At 35.7% G+C, this 24,035-nt stretch overlaps 1 pseudogene; it reads left to right on the top strand.

Moving 5' to 3' along the window:
* The first annotated feature begins 17,729 nt into the window (after nt 1–17,729).
* LOC130871879 (nucleophosmin-like) lies at nt 17,730–18,895 on the top strand (annotated as a pseudogene).
* Nucleotides 18,896–24,035: the final 5,140 nt, after the last annotated feature.

Here is a 24,035-nt window from a genome sequence, read left to right as displayed (position 1 = left end):
GTGGCGGTTTCTCAGGGCATTGGGAGTCAACCTACCTCAGCATCCAGCAATATCACTCTTGGAAATATACCCAAAAGATACCCAATCATACTACAAAAGCACTTGTTCAACTATGTTCATAGCAACATTATTTGTAATAGCCAGAACTGGGAAACAACCTAGATGCCCCTCAATGGAAGAATGAATAAAGAAAGTGTAGAATATATACACATTAGAGTACTACTCAGTGGTAAAAAACAATGACATCTTAATTTTGCATGCAAATGGATGGAAATAGAAAACACAATCCTGAATGAGACAACCCAGACCCCAAAATATGAATATGGTATGTACTCACTCATTAGTGTACTCTAGCCATAAACAAAGGACACTGAGCCTATAGTTCACAAACCTAGAGAAACCAAATAATAAGGTGAACCCAAAGAAAAACATATATAGATCCTCCTGGAAATTGGAAGCAGATAAGATTGGTGGGCAAAAGTTGCGAGCATGGGGTGGGGGTAGAGTGGGGAGAGGGGGAGAGAGAAGGGAGAAGGGAAGGATTGGGGAGAGCTTGGGGGAGTGGGAGCGTTGAGAGGGAGGAAGGGTGGATATAGGAGCAAGGAAGAAGATATCTTCATTAAGGGAACCATTTTAGGATTGGCAAGAGACTTGGCTCTAGAGGGGATCCCAGGTGTCCAAGGGGATGTCCCCTGCTAAGTCCTTGGACAGCAGAGGAGAGGATGCCTGAACTGGCCTTATCCCATAGCCACACTGATGAATATCTCGAATATCACCATAGAAACTCCGTCCGGCCATGGATGGAGATAGAGACAGAGACCCTCATCAGAGCAATGAACTGAGTTCCCAAGGTCCAGCTGAAGAGCAGAAGGAGGAAGAAGATGAACAAGGAAGTCAGGAACGTGAGGGGTTGGTCCACCCACTGAGACAGTGTGCCTGATCTAACGGGAGCTCACCCAATCCAGCTGGACTCTGATTGAACGAGCAGGTGATCAAACCGGACTCTCTGAATGTGGCTGACAATAGAGGCTGACTGAGAAGCTATTGATAACGGCACTGGGACTTGTTTCTACTGCATGTACTGGCATTTTTGGACGCTAGTCTATTTGGATGCACATCCTCCTAGGCCTGGATGGAGTGGGGAGGGCCTTGCCCTCTCTTAAGACTTGAGGGGGAGGGGGAGCAGGAGGGGAAAGGGAGGTAGGGAGGAAGTAGTAATTTTTTAATGGAAAAATATGTGTGTGTGTGTGTGTGTGTGTGTGTGTGTGGTGTGTACCTTCTTACTAAAATCAGAGTAAAAGTATTTGGGCAAAGGAATTGGAACGGAAATACGAACCAAAACAAAATTAAGATCAATCATTTAACACCTGAGATCTTTTGGCAGATGAAGGTAGGAACCTTTTAAGAGGGAAGACACCACGCAGAATTTTAGGGAATTCTGAATAGAGAGAAGGGAATGAGACAGGTTTAATGTTGAAAATATATAATTAACTAACCACCTAAAAAGCCAATTAAGTAACTATAGATGATTTTCATTCACAAAATATATTTTGTAACCTATATGGAAATTTCTTATGCAAGGTTCTCCATGTCCAAGGTACATCTTTCCATATAGTCTAGAATGTGTTTGTCTCCTGCTTTATAATGAACGGTTGCTCAGCAGACACAGTAAGGACATTGTATCATAACAAGCAATGTGATACAGTTTTCCCACTATTGATTCTAAAATTATATGTATTATTTCATAAAGTCAGACTTATTCAAGAAATATAACAATAAATAAAAAGTGTATTTTACTAGCTTGCTCATGTACATTTTGATTTTGACATTTGAATTTAATTTTAATTTTCTGTTTAAATTATTTGCTAATAAATTACCATGGGTTAATGTTTAGAAATAATATTGACTACACAATGTAATTCAGCTCTTACATAATTATTGAGATAGCAACAGACTAAAAACAAGAAAAACTTAGATAAATTCACGATAAAAGAGGGAAGAAAGTAAATATTAAATATCAAAACATATGTAGATACATACAATATTGCAATTGTACTAATTTTAGAAGGGAGAATGGGATTCTTTGGATGGTGTTAACAGGGAAGAACTGGTCATTCTGTTAGTCTAAAAATTATGGCATTTGAAAAATTTTTATGAAAATTGAAAAAGGGAGGAACATTAAATGTTTCATAGTGTTGTCTTGCTACTGATATATTGTGTCACAAACTACAGAACTACTCATTTACACTACTACAAATCTAAAATCAATGTGCTGGAAAAACTAAGATTAATCTGAAGGCCCCAAGGGAAGAAAATTCCCTTGCCTTTTCTAGAGACCAATGTTTTTTGAATTATGTCAGTATATTTAATTTTGTCTTTGTAAAATTGTGAGACATTTTTCTTAAGCCTCTAAATTGTAAACGGGCAAGATATAACATAATTATTATTATCATACCAACCACAAAGGTTATAGCAATGACCGCTATAACGGAAAACATACTAAAAAGAACAGAGAGAGAAAGAGAAGCATAATAAAAGTATTTAAGAAAAATTTTATATAAGATAAGAATTTTCATTATTTTTTGGATATTGAATTGAATACAAGTTTCAAGGAAAGCCATAGTATTTAAAGGTAAGTTTGATGAAGAGTGGATAAAGAAAAATAGAAAGAGACAAAGAAGCTAATTAAATGGTATTGAAATTGTGGGGTTTTAGTGAAACCTATTTGTTCAGATTCATCTTAACCTTTATGTGCAACATTCCTTTTTCCCCATGTATAGAAAAGCTTAGCACCTATCACAGGAGGGTCCCGTGACCTACATTCAAAGACTGAAGTTCAGAGAATTTCCTTATGGCAGCTCTCACTCAGAGAGGAGTTAGAGAAAGGTGGCACAACCCCACTGCTTGTCCTGCCTCTGTTTACATGTCATGTTTTAGGATACTGTGTTATGAGCATTAGTAACACTATCTTCCTTCAACGGACATGTGTATTTCTGTGTATAAATCTCCTCTTACTATAAGAACAGTAGTCACATCCTACTTCCATGTTGTATTTTAAACACATTTTTAGATAACATATTTACAGAAAAGTCACATTCACAACACAAAATTTACATACCTTTTGGGGAGCAAAACCTAAATGAATAGGGTATATACAGTTTCAGGAGAAGGTTGAAAGACTGCAGAGAACTTGAAACATTTGAAAGACTGATCAGAAAAATCATTCATCTGTCAAGGTCAAAGAGAATAATAACATGAAATGAATTTTCAGATGAAGGCAATCCCCTATTGGCCAAGACAAAAGTAAGTAAAAGTACTTGAAAGGTTTATAATAGCAGATATCTTAATTTTAGAATGCAGTAATAACTTTTCAGCATTGGAAATGATTATGTAAATGTGTTTGAAGCTCAGTGGATCATTTTATCTGAAAAGAGTAAATATAAGAGATGTAATAGCAAACTATGGCAGTCATTAATGAGAGACACAAATTGACGAGATTGAAATTAGGAAGCCAAACTCAGGTACAGATATTGTGATGGTTAATTTTTATTCTCAATTTAAATATGTCAGACTGGGGACCTAACAAAATATACTTCTTATATCACGAATAATAAAAACCATGAGAGAGAGATTGGGGCTCAACTTGAAAACCAGAAAAGCAAAATAGCCAAACCACTAGAAAAGTCTTATCTCAACCAAGACTGGGTGACCACAAATTAAGCAGATTAAGCAAACTGAGAAGACTAAGTAGCCTAAGCCTCTCTCTCCTCCCTCTAATACTAGGATTAAAGGTGTAAGGCACCACCACCTGGATTCGCATCTGTATTGATCATATATAACCCAGGGTGACCTTAAATTCGAAGAGATCCATCTGCCTCTGTATCACAAATCCTGGAGTTAAAGGTGTATGACAGCACTGCCTGACCTCTAGTGACTTAGCTTTACCCTTTTGAACTTTAGGCACACTTTATTAAAACATAAATAAAATATCACTGTAACTCCTTATGCCAGTTATGAGGTATTTCCAATTGTTATGTGGCATCTAATACACCCAATTGAGTGGAAGCAAACATTGAAAAATGGAGTAATGCTAACACACTAGCTGGGGTCTACATGAAAAATAGGTAGAAGGAGGACACCAGCCAATCAAGGAAAACTCAGTCATCCCAAGTAAGTATTTCTATTGTTGCTGCAACCTCTACAGACATCAGACTCCAGCTTCCTAATTGATACATGAAGATGCCTTACCTTTTGTGTGAACTTTGGGCTGCATTATTTGTTCCTCCTGTTATGAATGGGCCAGGTTCTTGTACTGAGAACCCAACAGGTAATCTGTTTTTCCAGCTTACAAATAGCTATCTCTGGGCCACACAGAATCCAGTAAATTAAATCAGTCCATTAAATCTTCAATGATCATAAAACACACACACACATATATATATATATACATATAAAATTGTTGATGTGATGAAAATTTACAGATACAATAAGGACATTCTGCAGTTAACATAATGTATACTACACAAAATTAGAGAGAAGTTTGGGCATGTCAAATGTAGAATTGTTTAGACAAGACCAAGGAAATATTTATATAGGGTTAATTATACTTGTGGAAAGATGAAAGAAATTGGCAAGTGTAACTGAATTGAATTATATGCACAAAATAAAAACATCTTATCTTGGAAACCCAATTATCTTAAAGCTCTCAACTGCCAGTTTACATGAACTTAGAGCAGATAAGTCTAGAAATTGATATTCTTTTGTGTTAGCTAAGTGCATTCCATTTTCAAGTATCTTCCAGGGAGAAATTAGGACTGAAATAAATGAGTTCATTTAATTTTATAATATCTACATGTATAGGTATAATGTACTCTCAAAACAGAACTTACTGTAAAACTTTACCATTCTAAATTTTCTAAAAATTAATTTTAAATAACTTTATGTTGACTGGCAAGTTATTGACAGCATTTAGAATGTCAAAATCCCTTGTGCCACACAATGTACAATAATAACCCAAGAAGTAGAAAAGAGAGAGCCATACTACACTATTATACTTGGAATTTTTATAGTGATTTTTAATTTTCTTCAGTTATGTTTAAAACAAGAAAACTTAGAAAAATTCATTGTCTTTTCATCATAAATGTAAATATATGGGATTTATTAGATCAAGTTGCAGGATGTTTCCAGAAAGTTCAAAAACTGGCCATCACACACAGGAAGATACTGATAATTCAATAATCCTGTCTACAGCGATAGGTATCTCTTAAATCTGAAGGTTGCATGGAACGATTCCCAGGAAGCTGCTAATCTAACCTTGGTGTAGGAATGCCACAGTAACAGGATGGAGAAACTTACTTTTTATATTGTGACATATTTATTCATTGTTCAGTATTGGCTAATCAAAATATATAAAATCAGGCACAGAACAGTCTGAGATAAGTAGCTAAAGAACAATAAGTTATGACTCTCATTCTTTTCCTATGAGGTAATGCTAGTGTTTTATATTTTATAGATGAGCAGCCCAAGTGACAAATACAGTAAGTTACTAAAGCAAGGTTATATAAACAGGACCTGAGAAAAATAAGTCAGAGAAAGTCTAGTTTCTACTGTCTTCATCTCATATGTATTATTTTTTTCTGATTCACCAGTTCCCCAAAGAAGATTATAACTGTCATGGAACTCAGTGGCACTCCAGGGATGAGTGAACGTCTCTTCCCCATGGACTCTTGCCTTGGCCTCAGAACGTATTTGGCTTAATACGAAAACAGATATTCCTGAGGCTCAGAAAATGATACCTCAAAGTATAGTGCTTTGAAATACTGAGCACTTAAAAAGAGAGGAAAATCAAAGTCTCTCTGAAGTTTCATTTAACATTCAGCCTCCAGTTCTTATAACTCACTGGCTACACTTCTAAAGGAAGTGGAATTAATTATTTGAAATTCTCTCCCTAAGAATATCGTCAAAAAGGAGGATATGCAAGTGACCATGGCCATCATGCCATGCTGCACATGTCTACAAACCTACATGCTTGCTCACAAGTAAGTCCCCAACTCATCCATAGTGAAAAAGAATCTTGGGCCAGACCATTGATTATCATCTGACCATTCCGATAGTCCTACAAGTTTATTAGCTTTCACAATTACCTGCCTTCCTGTAACTCTCTACACTTTTGTAAAGGACAGTGCAAGCACTCAAACGTTGTTAGGTTATTGATGAAACTTGAAAAGTGGTTCAGTAATGGAATATAAACTTATCGCAACAAAACACATTGCACAAGAGAATTGGGCTGTTTTTATTTTCAAAATGACACATAAAAATTTTAAAAGCTAATATGGAAAAGAAATTGCCATTATAAACCATAATAGCTCTTGGGCTATTCCTACTAAGCTAAAGGTCACAGTTCTTAATTACTTTATTATGTTCACTTTTAAATATTTCCTTTGTTCATTAAATATCAACATTTATTGCTTAACCATTACACTCATGAGCTTACCGCAACTGTGACTATTTTCACAAAATTTAATCAGATTTGGCTTGTCAACATTTCGTCATGGATTTGGAATGGGCCCAAGAAGTCTGTTCTTCTGCCTTAGGGACTTTCATCAACTAATACTTGATAGGAGAAAAAGTATCAGTGGTATAACCATTAAAACATTGCCCTTGCTCTTCTAAAAATCCCACCTACCATGCTTGGCATTAAATGGTAAAACTGTCACACACAGAATGAAGACATGCAAGTAGCAAAAGAATTGTTGAGGAAAAAAAGCTACAATCGCAGTTGTAGTGAATGAGAGATAAAAATGGGGAGATAACTAGAATGTATTATATAAATGTATAACCTATCAAGAGATTTGTTAGATAGTAAAAATATATTTAACAGCCTTGAGGTAGTTATAACATCACAACCTTTTTCTCCTTGAAAGCTCACACTATATTGTGTGTTATATTTTCCCAATACTATGAAATGATTCATAAACCATAATTCATAAACTAAGACATTCTGATCATTTTAAGAATTTATAATACAATATTCAATCAACATTCCAAAAACCAATGTATGTAAAATTTAGAAATATAAAGTTTGTTTGCTCTTAGAGCATCTAAAGAATTGGAGTTAAAGACATAATTGAATCACTATATGATTTTAAGCAAATTTGCACTTTTGTTTTTAATTACAACACTGCTTGACCAGTAGTTTAGGTATATTCCTAGCTAGCTCTTACATCTTAAATAAACCCATTTCTATTTATCTGAGTATCACAACCAATAAGATTCCAGCATCTTTCTCCTTCGACAGCTACATGGCATCTGTCTGACTCTACCTTCTTTCCCTGCATTCACTTTAGTTTTCCTGCCTAGTTCTATTCTGCCCTGCCACAAGTCAAATAGCTTCTTTAATAACCAATGATAACAAAACACATTCATAGCATACAGAGGGGAATCCCACATCATCTCCCCTTTTCTGTCTAAATAAATGAAGGTTTTAACTGTAACATAGGAAAATTACATAAAAGAAAACAGGTATCAAGCAAGAATTGCAGTTACAATATTTATAACTACTTCGTTTTTATTATAAATAAGGAGAACTATGATTATAATTATCTAGTCTTCAACCCAATCAGAGACCTCAGAAAAATATACTATTATCTAAGGAAATTGGAAGTATATTGTAAGCAACTTCCAATTTCATATTCTTCTTGGTACATATAAATTATGTAATTCAGATGTTGAATGATGCACACTCTGTAGTCATTGCAATGTGTCTTAAAAGGAATCGTGGGATTTCAGCTACCCTACTCTTTTTCTATCTTTCTAGCTCATCAAATCACAGTTGATTTTACCATATTTTCCCCTCTATTTCCGACATCCCACCAAAAGACTTAAAGCAATAGGCCCACATAGAACTGAATAGTTTAGTCACAAGCAGTTTTTTGTTGCTTTGTTTTCCATTTATCAGCTAATTTTAGATACTTCATTGTAATGAGAGAAGCCTAACAATCTAAACGAATATGTAATTTTTTTGCTTTTTTCATATTCTCATAAATAACTTTCTGGAATTTTTTGGTTGGTTTGGTTTGTTGTTTTATGCAATAGTGGTAATTGTGGCTTTTATACTTAAAACAATGCTTTCCCCTTGGAAAGAACTGAATAAATACAAAGAACCTACTATGGAATATCTGTGTTTGTAAACGAGTATCTGTGAATATCAATCAATCAAACACTTAGAATTTAGTTTATTTTATATTAAAATGGAAAAAATATTACACATGATTTCTGTCTAACCACAGAACATCTGACAAATATGTGTGTGGGGGGGATTTTTTCCATGACAACCAGTATTCCACCTATCCAGATGCCAGCCAAGTGAGTTATAAAACTAAACTTTTATCACTGGTTTGCTATAAAATATATAAACTATTAGAATTTTACTTCAAAATACAAAAATGAATATTCAGATAGAGTAGAATGCTTGACCTCTTTGAAGTAACAATAGGTCTTGAGAAATTAGGTTCCACACAAAGGTTGATAATACATGATAAAGAAGCCTACATTAAGGATGATTTCTGTTTCATGTTGTCACAGGAAAGTAAATCAGAGACATAAATAGAGAACCCGAGGTACAAGTGCGCACACACAGTCACACACAGTCCACTTTGGATAGAGACAGAGACGGAAACCCACATTGGAGCACTGGACTGAGCTCCCAAGGTCCAAATAAGGAGCAGAAGGAGAGAGAACATGAGCAAGGAAGTCAGGACCACAAGGGGTGCGCCCACCCAATGAGACGGCAGGGATGATCTAATGGGAGCTCACCAAGGCCAACTGGACTGGCACTGATGGAGCATGTGATCAAACCGGACTCTCTGAACATGGCTGACAATGAGAGCCGACTGAGAAGCCAAAGGCAATGACACTGGGTTTTGATTCTACTGCATGTAGTGGCTATTTGGGAGCCTAGTCTGTTTGGATGCTCACCTTCCTAGACCTGGATGGATGTGGGGAGGACCTTGGACTTCTCACAGGGCAGGGAACCCTGACTGCTCTTTGGACTGGAGAGGGAAGAGGAGACGGAGTGGGGGAGGGGGGAAGGAAATGGGAGAAGGGGAGGAGGTGGAAATTTTTAACTAAAAAAAAAAGAAAAGAAAATTAAAAAAAATAAAAAAATATAATAACAATCTATTCTTATTCACACATGTGTAAAAATCAGCCTCCGAAAAGAAAAGGAAAGAAGGAAGGAAGGAAGGAAGGAAGGAAGGAAGGAAGGAAGGAAGGAAGGAAGGAAGGAAGGAAGGGAGGGATGAAGGAAAGAAGAACTACCCCATTCATATATAAAATGAACATGGCTTTTCATTTTAATAGAACCAAGCTCTCTCTGCCGTAGGCATGTTCTTTCATTCATGCGTGATCCTACCATGCTCATTTGCCCATCTGTTCCTTCCTGTTATTATATAACAGGTAAGATATCTCCAGACTTATTCCTCTAGTCTTTGAATAAGCAGCCTTCGGAATAACGAAACAAAAGGTTTGTTTGTTTACTTTTGAGAATTTCACATGTAAGTCTGAGAAATAAGTGTTTTTTTTTTTTTTAAAAAAAAACCCTCTGGTCTGAATTTTTAGTCAGTAGCACTTTCTTCAAAGCAACTGAAAATAAACTAGCATAGAAAGTTGGTATCAGTAAGTAAAAATTGCTTTAACAAATATGTGGAAATGTTAAATCAGCTTACAGTTTGTTTTGAGGACATGCTAGAGGACTTTTTAGAAATAAGTTTGCAAGAACCTGAGATCATTATGAACAAAGCACTAAGGGCAAATCTAGTCAGGGCCAACAAATTTTGAATCTCCTTAGTGATGGTTGAAATGGTCACAGAGTTGGTGGAAATGGAAGCAGTAAAGAGAATTCTGCAAAGGGGCAATTCCAGATAGAAATGAGAAGGTTTGGAAACTGTAGCAAAAGTTATTCTTGTTGTAAAACATGATAGAATAATGCAAGATGTATGCCATAAGGCTTTATGAAACCTAGAATTTAGAGAGATGAACTAGGAGACCCAGCAAGAGAAAAAGTGCTCTGGCAGTCAAGCGTTTAGGCTGCATAACACCTATATTTTATGGCATATGGTGAGATGCAAATGTAAAAACAGGAAGCAAATGAAATTTGTACTTAAAACAGAAACATAATAGAAAGATTTAAAATCTTTCAGTCCAGTCATACAAAGAGCAAAAATGAAAAACGTGTACTGAGGAGAGATTAAAGAGTGTATACAAGTGCATAGTTACTAATGGGGTTCATTGGATTAAAAAAGAGTCAAGTGATGTGCATTAAAGACTGTTGGAAGAAGAAACATGTAGGAATTTGAGAGGCCAGAGAATTTTCTCTATCCACCACAGGCTCTGAGTTATACGATTGAAGTAACAAGATGAGGAGCCAACCATAGAGTGTTCTCCATGGCTCAATTCCAAGAACTTGAATATCTGATGCCCTATTCTAATGCAACAGTTCTAGATACAGTGAGAACCTTAACACATTATTCCATAAGTTTCAAATCATAAAATTTAGGTGATGTTCATATGGAGTTAAACATACAAACATGCAGAATGTAGGTACTTGGGCATGGTTTCCTCAACTCAGACTTTAAGCATGTTTCAGACTATCAAGAGAACAACCTCCAAAAAAAGAGTTGAAGAGTGAAACAAAAATATCCTATTTGAATTTTTTTTCTACTGTGGCTTCAGGAATGATTCTCACTAAGAACCCCAGAAACAATAGGTTATTAACATAAGTTGCAGTCCTGAAAGAACATCAAGTTTGACTTTATCCTTTGGAAGCCACTGAACCTAGAAAAGCTGTGAGAGTCCACTCTCACCCCTCTATAGCAGTGCCCCTCACTTCCATTCCACCATAGGAATCCCCTTCCACCCTGCTATAGGTGTTCCCTCCCACCTCACTATGGAGCAACCTGCCATTCTCTGGGGCTTTATGCTGATTGTCACTGTTGTGTGTTCAGGATATAGATCATAGAATCAAAAATGATTGGATCTGAGCTACATTGTGTCCTAGGTTGAATGTTGGGAATTATTTAAAGCCAATTACTCCTTTCTTCTTATCATGGAAATACAAACTTTATCCAATGTTTGTTTCACTATAATTTGGAAACAAATGGCTTATTTCAGCTTATTTCAGAAGATTTTGCCTCAAGATGAATTTGACTCCGCCCACACCTAACTCAAAGAAAGAATCTAGACTTCACACTTCTGTTTCATAATAGAAAAAGCTAGAAGAATTTTGTGGTTGTTGGGATGGAATTATGTATTTTATGGCAAACACAAACAGGAAGCAGAATAAAATTATTTAAATTATTCCAAATTTAATATTGAAATTTAATTGCCTGTGGTAGTGATGGGAAGTGAGGTGTTTAAAGAGAGATGAGGTCACCAACTCCACCATCATTTATTAATTAATAAATTTTAAAATGTCAGCTACTTATTACAGAACTAGATTTGTTATAAAATTGAACATTCACACATCTTGTATCTCATTCTGATCTTCTTTCCTACATGTGCTAGCATGCTTCTCAAATTCTTCTGTCAGGCTGTGATATCATAGCCTAAAGATTATTCCATGAGTTCTGAACTGTGAATCAAATAAATTTCTGGCCTCTAGTATCTGCTAGTCATGTAAAATAACATTATACCTAGTTCAATATTAGTTAAAACATTATTTCAAGCACTGAGAGTGAAGAATGTTCATGCCTGACATAGGCGTCCTGAATGAGTGTGTATAAATCCTTTTCACCTTAGTGAATGAGTGTGTATAAAAGCCTTTTCACCTTAGAGAAATTATTTTTTAGTTACTCTTAACCTGTTCTTATAGAGTTTGTCATTTTAAACAGTAAGGATTTAAGAGACCAATAATAAAATTTCTCTTCTAATTGCAATAGTACCTAAGAACCATGACATCAGAGACACCTTGGTGGGTAAAGCAGAGTGGCCCACCTCTAATTGCAACCTATGTAGACTGATACTGGGAGACCTCAGAGCAAGCTAGCTAGGGAAGTTAGCATATCAACAAGGTCTTGGTTTGAGAGACCACATCTCTGTGAGTTAGATGAAAGCACCATCTAGAATGACTCCTAACATGAAATTCAGGCCTTATACACTATACCTGTATGGAAGCTAATCTGACTTGTACATGAAATGGTCTATGAAAGCAAGAGGTATCTCTGCTACAAAAACCAACTCATACATACATCAAAACAATGGAACTCTCCAAATCAATGGAAATGGAAAACGGGAATAGGAAAATAAAACACAATATGCTCTACTATTTAAAATTTCTCTCTGATTTTATTTTCTACTAAAAAAATACATTGATAAGAACACTTAAATTATAAGATTTCCCCCATTAAATATTTTAAATGATAGATTCTGCTGCTTTTCATCATTCCCAAAATTGTTATCATTCCTGTACTTCCTAAGTAAGGATGAGCAAGTTATTAATTGTCATCAACGGTGGGTTACACTGAAAAGCAACATGCTTCCAATATGCAATCACAGTGAAGCATCAATGTAGAGCAAAACCTATAATCAAGACAGTACTATGGTGTGAAATAGGTCATGGATAAGTATAGCGGAAATGTGTCAGGCTACAATAATCTAAGATTTTGAAACACAAGCTATAGCTTTTTATAAAGGCCAATACAGTCACATCAACAAAGACAAATCTACTTTACTGTATTCTTTTTTTGTTTTGTTTTGTTTTTTTTTTTTTTTTTTGGTTTTTCGAGACAGGGTTTCTCTGTGGTTTTGGAGCCTGTCCTGGAACTAGCTCTTGTAGACCAGGCTGGTCTCGAACTCACAGAGATCCGCCTGCCTCTGCCTCCCAAGTGCTGGGATTAAAGGCGTGCGCCACCACTGCCTGGCTGCTGTATTCTTTAAGCAATGGCTCAGATATAGAAAAGGGTGTGCACAAACCACTCAACCATGTCCAGAGACATCATTAGAACTTCTAAAATGTTCCAGGGTCTGCGATGACAGCAGAAAAAAAAAGAGCCCATCCTCCTGAAAAGCAGCTCTCGGTGTTATAAAGCACCACTCTACACTGTCACTGTCCCCTCTTAAGCTTATTGTCTGTTATATTTGCTTTTCACAATTTGATTTTCACCTACATGGTAGATTTGATTTATATTGAAAAGGACCTACAAAATTATAGGGAACAGAAGTGTTTGGTGTATTAACTGTCCCACAGAAACTCCTTCTTGCTTCTTTTGAATAATAATTAGATCACCACTAGCACACAAATACTGAAGACCAGTGCTTTATATTGCCACACATATTCTAATAAATGGCATGGTATGACAAATGATAAGATGTTATTCTGCCAAATAATAAAATCTTTCCATAATGCTTTTTATGTTTTCCCTACTGAGAGCTAAGTTGCTGTTCTCTTCACTTACATAACTAGTATATTATTATTTTAGAAGTTCAGCTATGGAAATCAAAAATTAAAAGATAATTTGATGTAGAAAATGACCCTTTCTGTCTCTACAGCTCCTGATTTTGGGCGTTCACTAACACACCCAGAACATTGTTGAGCAGGGCTTCTGGTCTTCTAGTTACTGTCTTCACTGGGGTCAATGTTAAAACTGATGTCAATCTGCACAGGCAGATAGAAGCAAGCTGTCTGACTGTTTGCAAAGCTAAAAAGCAATCATGATCTTTATGAACTCATCTCATCTGTAGTGCAATTCCAACTATAATGTCTTAGAAATTTCAGTGCAAAAGGTGGATTTTATGAGGCAGATTTTTTTTTATTTCCCCAAGATGATCTTATAAACAATTTCTGATTTTATTAAATCCCATTGTGATATTTTTCCTGCAATAGAAACTATGTGAAGTACAGTTCTTCAGAAATTTCATTAAGACCAGCCCATGAACTGCCTCCCGATTTATTCCTGCATGAACTACTCGACTCACAGCCTACCTCCTTATTGACATTCACACTCCTTTATATCAGAGGCAAGAAATCAGAGTTGCTGTTTGCTGGTCTCCAAAGAGAAAATTTCTCTTTTTATAAGTGTCTAAAATAATAAGTGTTAGTTGGAGACAAAGAATAGTTGCAAACATGCTTGCCTAGTATGTGCTAAGTGATACATATATATATATATATATATATATATATATATATATATATATATATATGTGTATGTATATATATTCCTTAACTCTGAAAAAAACATATAAAATCCAATATTATTTAAACATTTTTAGTTACACAAGATTACTTCATGATAAATATTTAAAGATATTTAAGTTGCAACTCCACTTATTTTCAAGCAAATTTTCTCTTTTCTAACAAGGGTAATAAATACTAATGGCTTATGCTTCCCAAATAAAATTGGGAAAAATAATACATTCGTTATCTATTTGGAGAATGTGATAGATTGGGAAACTATATTATTACTCTATAAAATACTTATATAGGTAACATTTTTCAAAAATTATTGTAGTGTTAATTTGTATTTTCTTTTCAATAGAAAGCAATTTTAGGCTGCATGCATTATCAAACTCCTTATTGGAAAATTCCACTCCTGAATTTTTGTCATGATATAAGATCTATATTACTTTAAATCTATATCTAAGCTACCCCAATGTCTTGCTTTGTTTTTTTTTTTTTTAACACATGTAGCTCCTAAGGAGCAAAAATATGATTAATTATCTAGGGTTCTCCTTTAAAGTATTTAAATTTTACATAGTTTAGGAGAGTTGAATCATAAAAATGTGACACGTACCTAATTATGTTTCCTTCTCTATCATTATTTCCCTCAATATTTAACTAACCACACTATCAGGACACCTCTCCAGTGTATTTTGTGTTCGATTCTCTTTTTTTCCTGAAGTTTTGTGAAAGATGCCCTCTCCTCCAGCTGGGTGATTCTTCTTCATTCTTCAGGCAGTGGTTGAAATTTAGCATCTTCAGAATGACCACAGAAAACTTACAAACTGAATCAGTACCCATGCAATAACTTCAATGTGTCTTGTATTTCTCCATTTTAAAACTTATTTTATTAGTTTTCTTCAGTCCTTATCTCTCTTTGCTTGCCTGTTTGGTTGTTTTCTTAAGAAAGAGAGAAAGAAATAGTGTTGACTTGCATGGATTGCAATGTGGGAAGTTCTAGGAAGAGTTATGGGAAAGGAAATTGTGACTAGAATGTATTATACTTTTCAATACAAAAGAAAAATACTACTAAGACATCACTGTACATGAGTTTAGTTTATACTTCAGAGCCATAGTAATAAAAAAGATGCTAACTGAATAACAAAGAAAAACACGTTGATTAAGAGAACTGAGAATTCAGACATAAATTCATGCTCTTACAACCAACCACCAGATTTTTAACAAACATGAACTCATTGGAAAAAGAAGACAACATCTTCAACAAATTGTAGTGATCAAACTGGCTAGCTAGAAGGAAAAAATATAAAACAAAATCTTTGTTTCTCACATACAGAAAACTCTCTCCAAATGGATCAATATCTTGAACCTAGGACCTTACCCACAACATGAATCTAATAGAGGAGAAAGTAGTGGATATGCTTCAACATACAAGCACCAAAAGGTCTTTCTGAATAAGACTCTTGTAGCACAGAAAATAAGAACAATTGAAAAACAGAAACTCATGAAACTAAGACTTTTTTTATAGTAAAGAAAATGGTCACCTAAGTAAAGAGGAAACATATAGCAGTTAAAACTTCACTATAAACTAAGCATCTGACAGGAAGCTAGCAACAAGAATATACAAAAATCAAAAAAAAAAATTAAAACAAAAACAAGAAAACAGACTATTTTAAATAATAAGACATGGAAATAAATTGATGAAATATAAATGATTAAGTATTTTTAAAAACATTCAATACCTATAGAAACAAGATTAAGACAAAAACTATTTTGAAATTTTAGTACACATCATTCAAAAAAACTAATGTTAAAAATAAAAGGAACATCAAGTGCTGGAGTGGATATCGGGAAAGGGGAATGTCTATACATCGTTGGTACAAGTGCAATCCTGTGCATCCACTGTAAAGATCTGTCTGGAGGTTCCCCAAAAATCTAGAAATAATATCCAAAAATCTAGTTATACCATTCCTGGGTATATTCCCAAAGAATATATATCCTACTGCAAAAATACTTGAGTCTTTACAAAATGAATATCTTATTTCACCCCCAAGATCTATTTGAACCTGCATCAAACAGATAACGTCATTTCCCTGCAACTCACAGAAATATTGTATCACATTAACTATGTACTCAAATGAGCAATGGGGTTTCCAAGCTGAATTATTTATATCCCATAAAATACAGGAAGGGCTTTAAGTTCAAACCACCATTTGTATTATGTATTTAAAATCTATGATGATTCACATTTGTCCTTCAGGATTGTAGGATCTGCTTAGTCAGTATGTGATCCCTTCCCCCTCCTTCGGTTGAATCAGTCAAACAGTATTTCCTATACACATATTTTTAATGTTGCCATTTTCACAGAAAAAGATTCAATTCAGACAAGTCATTTATTTTGTGACCATATTTCTGTGGAAACAAAAACAATTTTAAAGGGAACTATTAGTAATTTGTCACACAACCCAAGCATCAATCAGCATTGTGTGTTAATGACCCTTTGCAACCATGACCCAGATCCAGAGTCTTTGGGGATAAAGGAAAGGGAAGAAGGGCAGGGGTCTCCTGCACATGTAGCACACACATCAAACATCTGGCTTCGTGCTTAACAGACTGAGACCTTGTATCAAAAGTACACTCTGGTTGCCTTGTGACGTAGATAGGAGATGGAAAATGAGGATCCTAGTAAAACAGATCACACAAAGAAATAGAGAACCAAAGAAAAAAATAAATAGTTGGCCAGGAAAGCAGTTGTATAGATAGAGAAGAGGTTATAGGGGAATTTTATGGGCATAACCTACTGGAATATCAGATATATTAACAGTGGAAGATGAGCAATAGGTTATGTCAGGAGATGTTGCCAGGAATCTAGTAAAGCAGCAGAGTACGTGAGAGGCGATAAACTGACAGAAGGGATTCAGAATGGAAAGTCATCATCCACAGCTAGCTGCCATTCCTGAAGTTTAAAACTCTCATTCTTCATGCACATTTGAAGCTAAAAGTATTCTGAGTACAATAGATGTGAGTGTGTGCCAAGAAAATTAGAAAGAGCATACCTACAAAAGAAACCATCCAGTCTGCCTTTGTATTTTCCTTCCCTCCCTGTTCCTGAACTACATGAAAGCAATTGTTCAAACTTGTTCTCCTGCCCCCTTGTTGCCATGTTTGTGTGCCTTTTTTTTGTATATTTGGCCTTTTGCCATAACTATGCCTATTGAGATTTATTTTAAAAAATCATCTTAAAAAGTCTCAGTAGTCTATTCCTGCTCCCAGCATCTCCTAGAGCAATACTGGACCAAGTTAATGGCTATATGCATCAAGATTTAAACTCATTGTAGATAACACTTGTTCAGCAAAATTTGTGTCAAACATGCTGATGGCTGTGGGTGGGAACGTTCTCAATTACAATTGTCCTCATTTCTTAGGACAAGTAAGTCTTTAGAAAACCAAACAGCAGCTTTTTCCCTGGCGTGATTCCGTCCTGTGTGCCTGTTCTGAGGAGCAGCAGGCAGAACCCTCTGTCCGACTTCTCTGCCACTGAAGAATGCGCCTTCACCTCATGGAAGACGCCATGGACATGGACATGAGCCCTCTGAGACCTCAGAATTACCTTTTCGGTTGTGAACTACAAGCCGACAAAGATTATCACTTTAAGGTGGATAATGATGAGAATGAGCACCAGTTATCTCTAAGAACGGTTAGTTTAGGTGCTGGGGCAAAAGACGAATTACACATCGTAGAGGCAGAAGCAATGAACTATGAAGGCAGTCCAATTAAAGTAACACTGACAACTTTGAAAATGTCTGTACAGCCAACAGTTTCTCTTGGGGGATTTGAAATAACACCTCCTGTGGTCTTCAGATTGATGTGTGGTTCTGGGCCTGTGCACATTAGTGGACAGCATCTAGTAGCTGTAGAGGAAGATGCAGAGTCAGAAGATGAAGATGAGGAGGATATAAAGCTGCTGAGTATGTCTTGAAAGCGATCTGCTCCTGGAGGTGGCAACAAGGTTCCACAGAAAAAAAGTAAAACTCGATGAGGATGATGATGAAGATGATGAGGATGATGAGGATAATGAAGATGAGGACGAGGATGATTTTGATGATGAAGAAAAATTTTCAGTTAAGAAATTTGTATGAGATACCCCAGCCAAAAATGCACAAAAATCAAACCAAAATGGAAAAGACTTAAAACCATCAACACCAAGATCAAAGGGTCAAGAGTCTTTCAAAAAATAGGAAAAAAAAAACCCTAAAACACCAAAAGGACCTAGTTCTGTAGAAGACATTAAGGCAAAACTGCAAGCAAGTATAGAAAAAGGTGGCTCTCTTCCCAAAGTGGAAGCCAAGTTCATTAATTATGTGAAGAATTGCTTCCGGATGACTGACCAGGAGGCTAATCAAGATCTCTGGCAGTGGAGGAAGTCTCTTTAAGTAAATGGTTTAAACAGTTTGAAATATTCCGTCTTACTTAATTTCTGTAACAGTTGATATATCTGGCTGTCCTTTTTATAATGCAAAGTGAGAACTTTCCCTACTGTGTTTGATAAATGTTGTCCAGGTTCCATTGCCAAGAATGTGTTGTCTAAAATGCCTGTTTAGTTTTCAAGGATGGAGCTCCACCCTTTACTTGGTTTTAAGCATGTATGGAATGTTATGATAGGACATAGTAATAGTGGTGGTCAGATGTGGAAATGGTAGGGAGACAAATATACATGTGAAATAAACTCAGCATTTTAATAAAGTAAAAAAAAAAAAAAAAAGAAAACCAAACAGCAAAAGCTGGAACTTGAGTTTAACTTAGACAATATTTGCTTCTTGTGGGATTTTTTTTAAAAAAAATTGTATAAGTATCACTCCTTTTTCAAATTTATTTTCAAACAGAAAAGAATCTTTCTTAGATTGAAGGAAGTGGTTTTCTCTCCTCCTTTGCACTCATTGTTAGCTATTTTGCTATAGAGGTTATACTAGTGATGTAGAGTTCATACATTGGGAAGGTTTTCGCCTGTTTCAAGACAGAGTATTTCTTCCTGAACCAATTTTCACTGAAGTCACATTGCAAGCCTTTGAATAAATCCTCTTGAAAGCTGCTGAGTCTCACTTCAAGGGGGAGAATTTTCAGACTCCAATGATGCATGCTCAGTTTGAAGATGCAGTGGTAAGTGCTTAACTCATTTGGTGGTTTTGAAAATATGATTTGAGTACATCATGCTTTTCCCCTTTGGGCATTTTAAAAGTTCCAATTGCATTAGGTGAATCAGTGATACCCTTCAGATAGACTTCTTTTTGAAAGACTGGACAACTCCCACGTCTTCTCTCCCTCTCCTTGCTGTGTTTCTCCAAGTTTCCACCGACCACGTTCTGTCTTTGGAGACCAGGCAAACCCATAATTTCCTACATGATTTCACCCAGAGATATGTATTCAGCAGTCTGTTTCATCACTGGCCAATATCATTAACAATGTAGAAATTCTTCATTTCTCGGGCTCTTTGTTTCCATTATCATATTTGAGTTGCATGGTTCTCGACTGTGTTGAGAATGAATATCTCCATTCAATGTGTCTATTATTTTCTACTGAATTTGTTTCCCATTGTCTCATCATATTTTAATATATTCCTTTTTAAAGTAATTTGACAAAGCATGCAGTTTTTTCTTCTTCTAAACTTTTCAAAAACATCTACTGCACACTAAAGTGATGACTTGTTCAGATTTTTAAATGTCATCCACTTGACATTTCTTACATTATAGACATATTATAGATTACAGAAAACCTAGCTTGCTAAACTCCATAAAACAAGCAACATTTCTACCCCAAGAAAGGCCAAAATCAAGAAAAAACCCAGAGAAATTAAGGGTGGAATGAGACCACACAGGTTCAGACTCAGTGAGTTATTAAAAAGGAAAATACAAATAGGACAGGGATTTGACAAGAACACAAGGGATGCAGGAAGAGTAAGAGTAAGAGGGGGGAAGAGGTATGACTACGACTAAGACATTGTAGTCATATATAAAATTCTCAAAGAATAAATATTTTTAAAGATTGTATTAGACAAAGAGCATGCTTTAAACCATATAAGAAATGTTTCCAAGGCAGAAAATCTAGATTTGAGAAAGTCATGAAAATAGTTCACGGATCATTGGATACAATGAATCAATAGTTGCTGTATCCAATGTTAATAGCCATTTCTCATCAAAGCATAGTACTTTTCTGAAAAGCAACAATCATTGATTTAAATAATTTCCCAAACTAGCTATATTATTTACTCATTGATAGTCAGATATCCCAACATGAGAATTTTAGTAGCAGCAGTTATTTTTACCAAATATTGGAGTCTTTATTCTGATTCCATCCTTGTTTAGGTGCTTGAGTAGCCTGAATCACAACTATTCTGCTCCTCTGGGAAGTTCAGCTGTTGTTTCATTCATAACAATTTAGTCAATGCTCAGATACAGATATCCAGTTTCTGGAATCATTTCTCCCTGAGATAAATCCTGTTCCTTTGATAAACACACAAAAGAAAACAATTTGATATCTGAGATACTGACATACATATATATTCTTTTATTGAAAATAGATTCTTCTTTCACACAATACAACCTGACCATACTTTCCCCTCTGTCTACTTTTCCCAACTCCTTCACACTTCCTCTTTCCCACAGATCTACTCCTCTGTTTCTCCTTCAGAAAACAGCTGTCCTCCAAGAGGCAGCAACCAAACACAACAAAACAGGATACAATAAGGCAAAGCAAGAGTTCTCCTATGGAGAACTGGACAAGTCAACCCAGAGGGAGGAAAAGACTCTCAAGAGCAGGCAAAAGAGTCAGAGAAACATTTGTTTCCACTATTAGTAGTCCCGTGAAAACACCAAGCAGGCAATCATAAAATGTACCCAGAGGTGCTGATGCAGATCATCTGAAGTCTTGTGCTTGCTGCTTTACTCTCTGTGAGCCCATATAATCCCTCCTTAGTAGATTTGGTGAGCCATATTCTCCTGGAGTCCTCCAGCCCCTCTAACTCCTACAATATTTCTTCTCCTCTTCTACAAGGTTCTCAAGCTCTAAGGAGAGAGATCCAATGGAGACCTCCAACTATACACTTTCTCTCTCTGCGTGATGTCTGGCTGTGCATCTCTGCACCTACTCCCATATGCTGAAGGAGGAATCCTCTCTGATGATTACTAGACAACCTAACCTCGACTAAGGAATGTATAAAAATATTGGTATATTTAATCAAAGGAGTATTACTCAGTTGGTAAAATTTATATTCTGCTATGTTCATGATTGTTCTTATAAACAGTAGTTTGGAAATTTTTTGCTATTTCCAATTACACTCCTCTGCCACGTTGTCATTATAAAATAGTAACAGCATGTTAGTAGGGAGACTTGTGGGACACCCACACGCACACATATGAATTCAGTTAAGTACATATGTATGAATATATTTGTAGCTCTCATATAAATATTTAGTTTTATCAATTCAAAAGAATACATTGCAACTTTATAACATTACATTTTATAATTTACTATTTGACTTACTTAAAACAATATATATTATCACAAAAAGAGTGTAATTGACTATGTGGTGAGAAAGCCCATGTGCATTTTATATCCAGCATGGAATTGCATATATCAAACATACTTGTCTGGTTTCTGTATCCTGATTCAGAAAGAATGTTAAATACATCATCTTCTGTTCAAGTAATTTTGGTTTTGGGTCCATGCCATTTTAAAAAGAACTGAGTAAAGTAGGGCATAGTTGATGGAGGCAGAATATGATGCATTTTGGAAGGTGTTGAGTGAAATCTAGTTTTGAAATACAAAATCTGAAAAGAAGCCAAGAAAGAAAATCATTTTCATTTCTCTGCATACCCATTAAGTTTGTGATTATAACTATACTGAATACTTAATCCATCAACCTGACTATTCACCATAGAATTCCTGAAAGTACATAAAGCATCTTAAATTATGCGGCTCCAGTAAGTTATATGCTAAGATTCCCTAGATGTCATTATAAGCATGCTAGAGAACTTGTGGCTATTTTCTTCTGACTAATCTGTTCTCATACTTCCAGAACACATTGACTAAAGATTGCTAAAAATCATTTATAATGAATAAACAAATTGATATTCTTGCTTTTAGTTTATTTTTTTTAATTTTATACTTGAATCACAGTTCTGTTTCATCCCTCCTTGTGCCTTCCCAGCTTCTCCCACAGTTCACCCCCCATCAATTGCTACTCTCAAAGGTAAGTGCTTCCATGTGGAGTCAACAAAACCTGGCACATTAAGTTGGGGCAGAACCAAGCCTTCCCTTCTGCCTTAAGGCTGAGCATGGCAACTCAACTTAGAGAAAGGACTCAGACAAACTAGCTCATGCACCAGGAATAGATTCTAGTCTCACTGCCAGGGACTCCTCTGATAGTACAAGCTTCAAAACTGTCTTGCACATACAGAGGGCCTCGTTTGGTCCCATGGAGGCTCCACAGTTGTTGCTATTGAGTTCATGAGTTTACACGAGCTTGGTGTCTCTGTCTACATGATATTTGGGGCAGTAAAAAGGAGGGAATGAGGGAAAGGAACATGAGGGAACTGGATGGTCCTGGGCAGGGAGCAGGGGGCAGAGTGGAAGAGCAAGGAAAGAGATAGTGACTCACCCTATGGAAATAGGGAGAAACTTAGTGTTAGAAAAATTCCTAAAAATACACAAAATGGCTGCAGCTAAGACTCCTAGCAATAGTGTACAGGGTGTCCAAACTTCCCTGCCCAGTAATCAGATTGATTATTCTTTTAGATTAAAAAATAAAATATTTCACATTAGAAAACACAGTGAAGTCCTCCCAGTTTACACTTATGTTACATTCCATTAGTCCATCATCATTAAACAATATATTCAACTTGTATCATGCCCTTGCCATGAAATTGTGTTACAGTTGTGTCATAGAGATCACAGTCATGCTTTCCATTGGCCATTGTTCCCAGATAGAACATTATCCACTCATCATTATGTTGTAAATTGACATAGTGTTTTAAAAACCAGAGAGAAGGAGATAATGACAGAGGTTTAATACCTTTTACAATATTCATCAGGGTAATGTTTTAGTAGAGCTTTAGAGACGCCCAAAACAGAAAATGTGTCGAGTAGAATATGCAGATGCTCATCTGTGACCCAAGGGGTTGTCTTTCAAAATGATGATACAGAGCTGGTAAGAGAACTCTCTCAAAAAAGTATTGGTCTCATATGTATGAGAGCCTGAATTTGAAGCCCAGAATCCATGAAAAAAAAATGCTGAGTATGGATGGTAGTGTGTGCTTATGATCCCAGCACTAGGTAGTGAGAGACAGTTAAATACCTCATTATCAAAACAAAAGCAAACCAGAACTGATTAACAGTTTCTTGGATTGTCTTCTGTCATCTGCATGCACAAACATGAACATAACACACACATACATACACACACACTCATACATAAGACACACAGGCATACACACACGCTCACACAAGGAAAAATATTTGTGAATTTTAGCGAATGGATACAAGTGAATGTTTTCATGAAATCAAAATTCTACATAAAAATATATGCCATATACTGTACTATACTCTGAGACACTAATATTAGGGGTCCTTATTAGTTTAATTAGGAACTTATGTTTTTTTATGATTGACTAACTACTACAAACATGGTACAAGTTTCTTCATATTTTTCATATTAACTCAGAAAATTAGCTATATAAAAATTTGTTTTTCTAGGAAATAGTGGAAGTTTTACAGTTTAGTTATTTATCTCTGTTTTTCTTTAATACAGACATCTTTGGAAGACAACAGCATCAATCCATGACCATCATCTCTCTTTAAAGCAAACAGAAAA

Source organism: Chionomys nivalis, chromosome 3 (assembly GCF_950005125.1).
Source record: "Chionomys nivalis chromosome 3, mChiNiv1.1, whole genome shotgun sequence".
NCBI lineage: Eukaryota > Metazoa > Chordata > Mammalia > Rodentia > Cricetidae > Chionomys > Chionomys nivalis.
The sequence above is the reverse complement of the archived record's forward strand: the minus strand, read 5'-3'. Positions and strand labels throughout refer to the sequence as shown.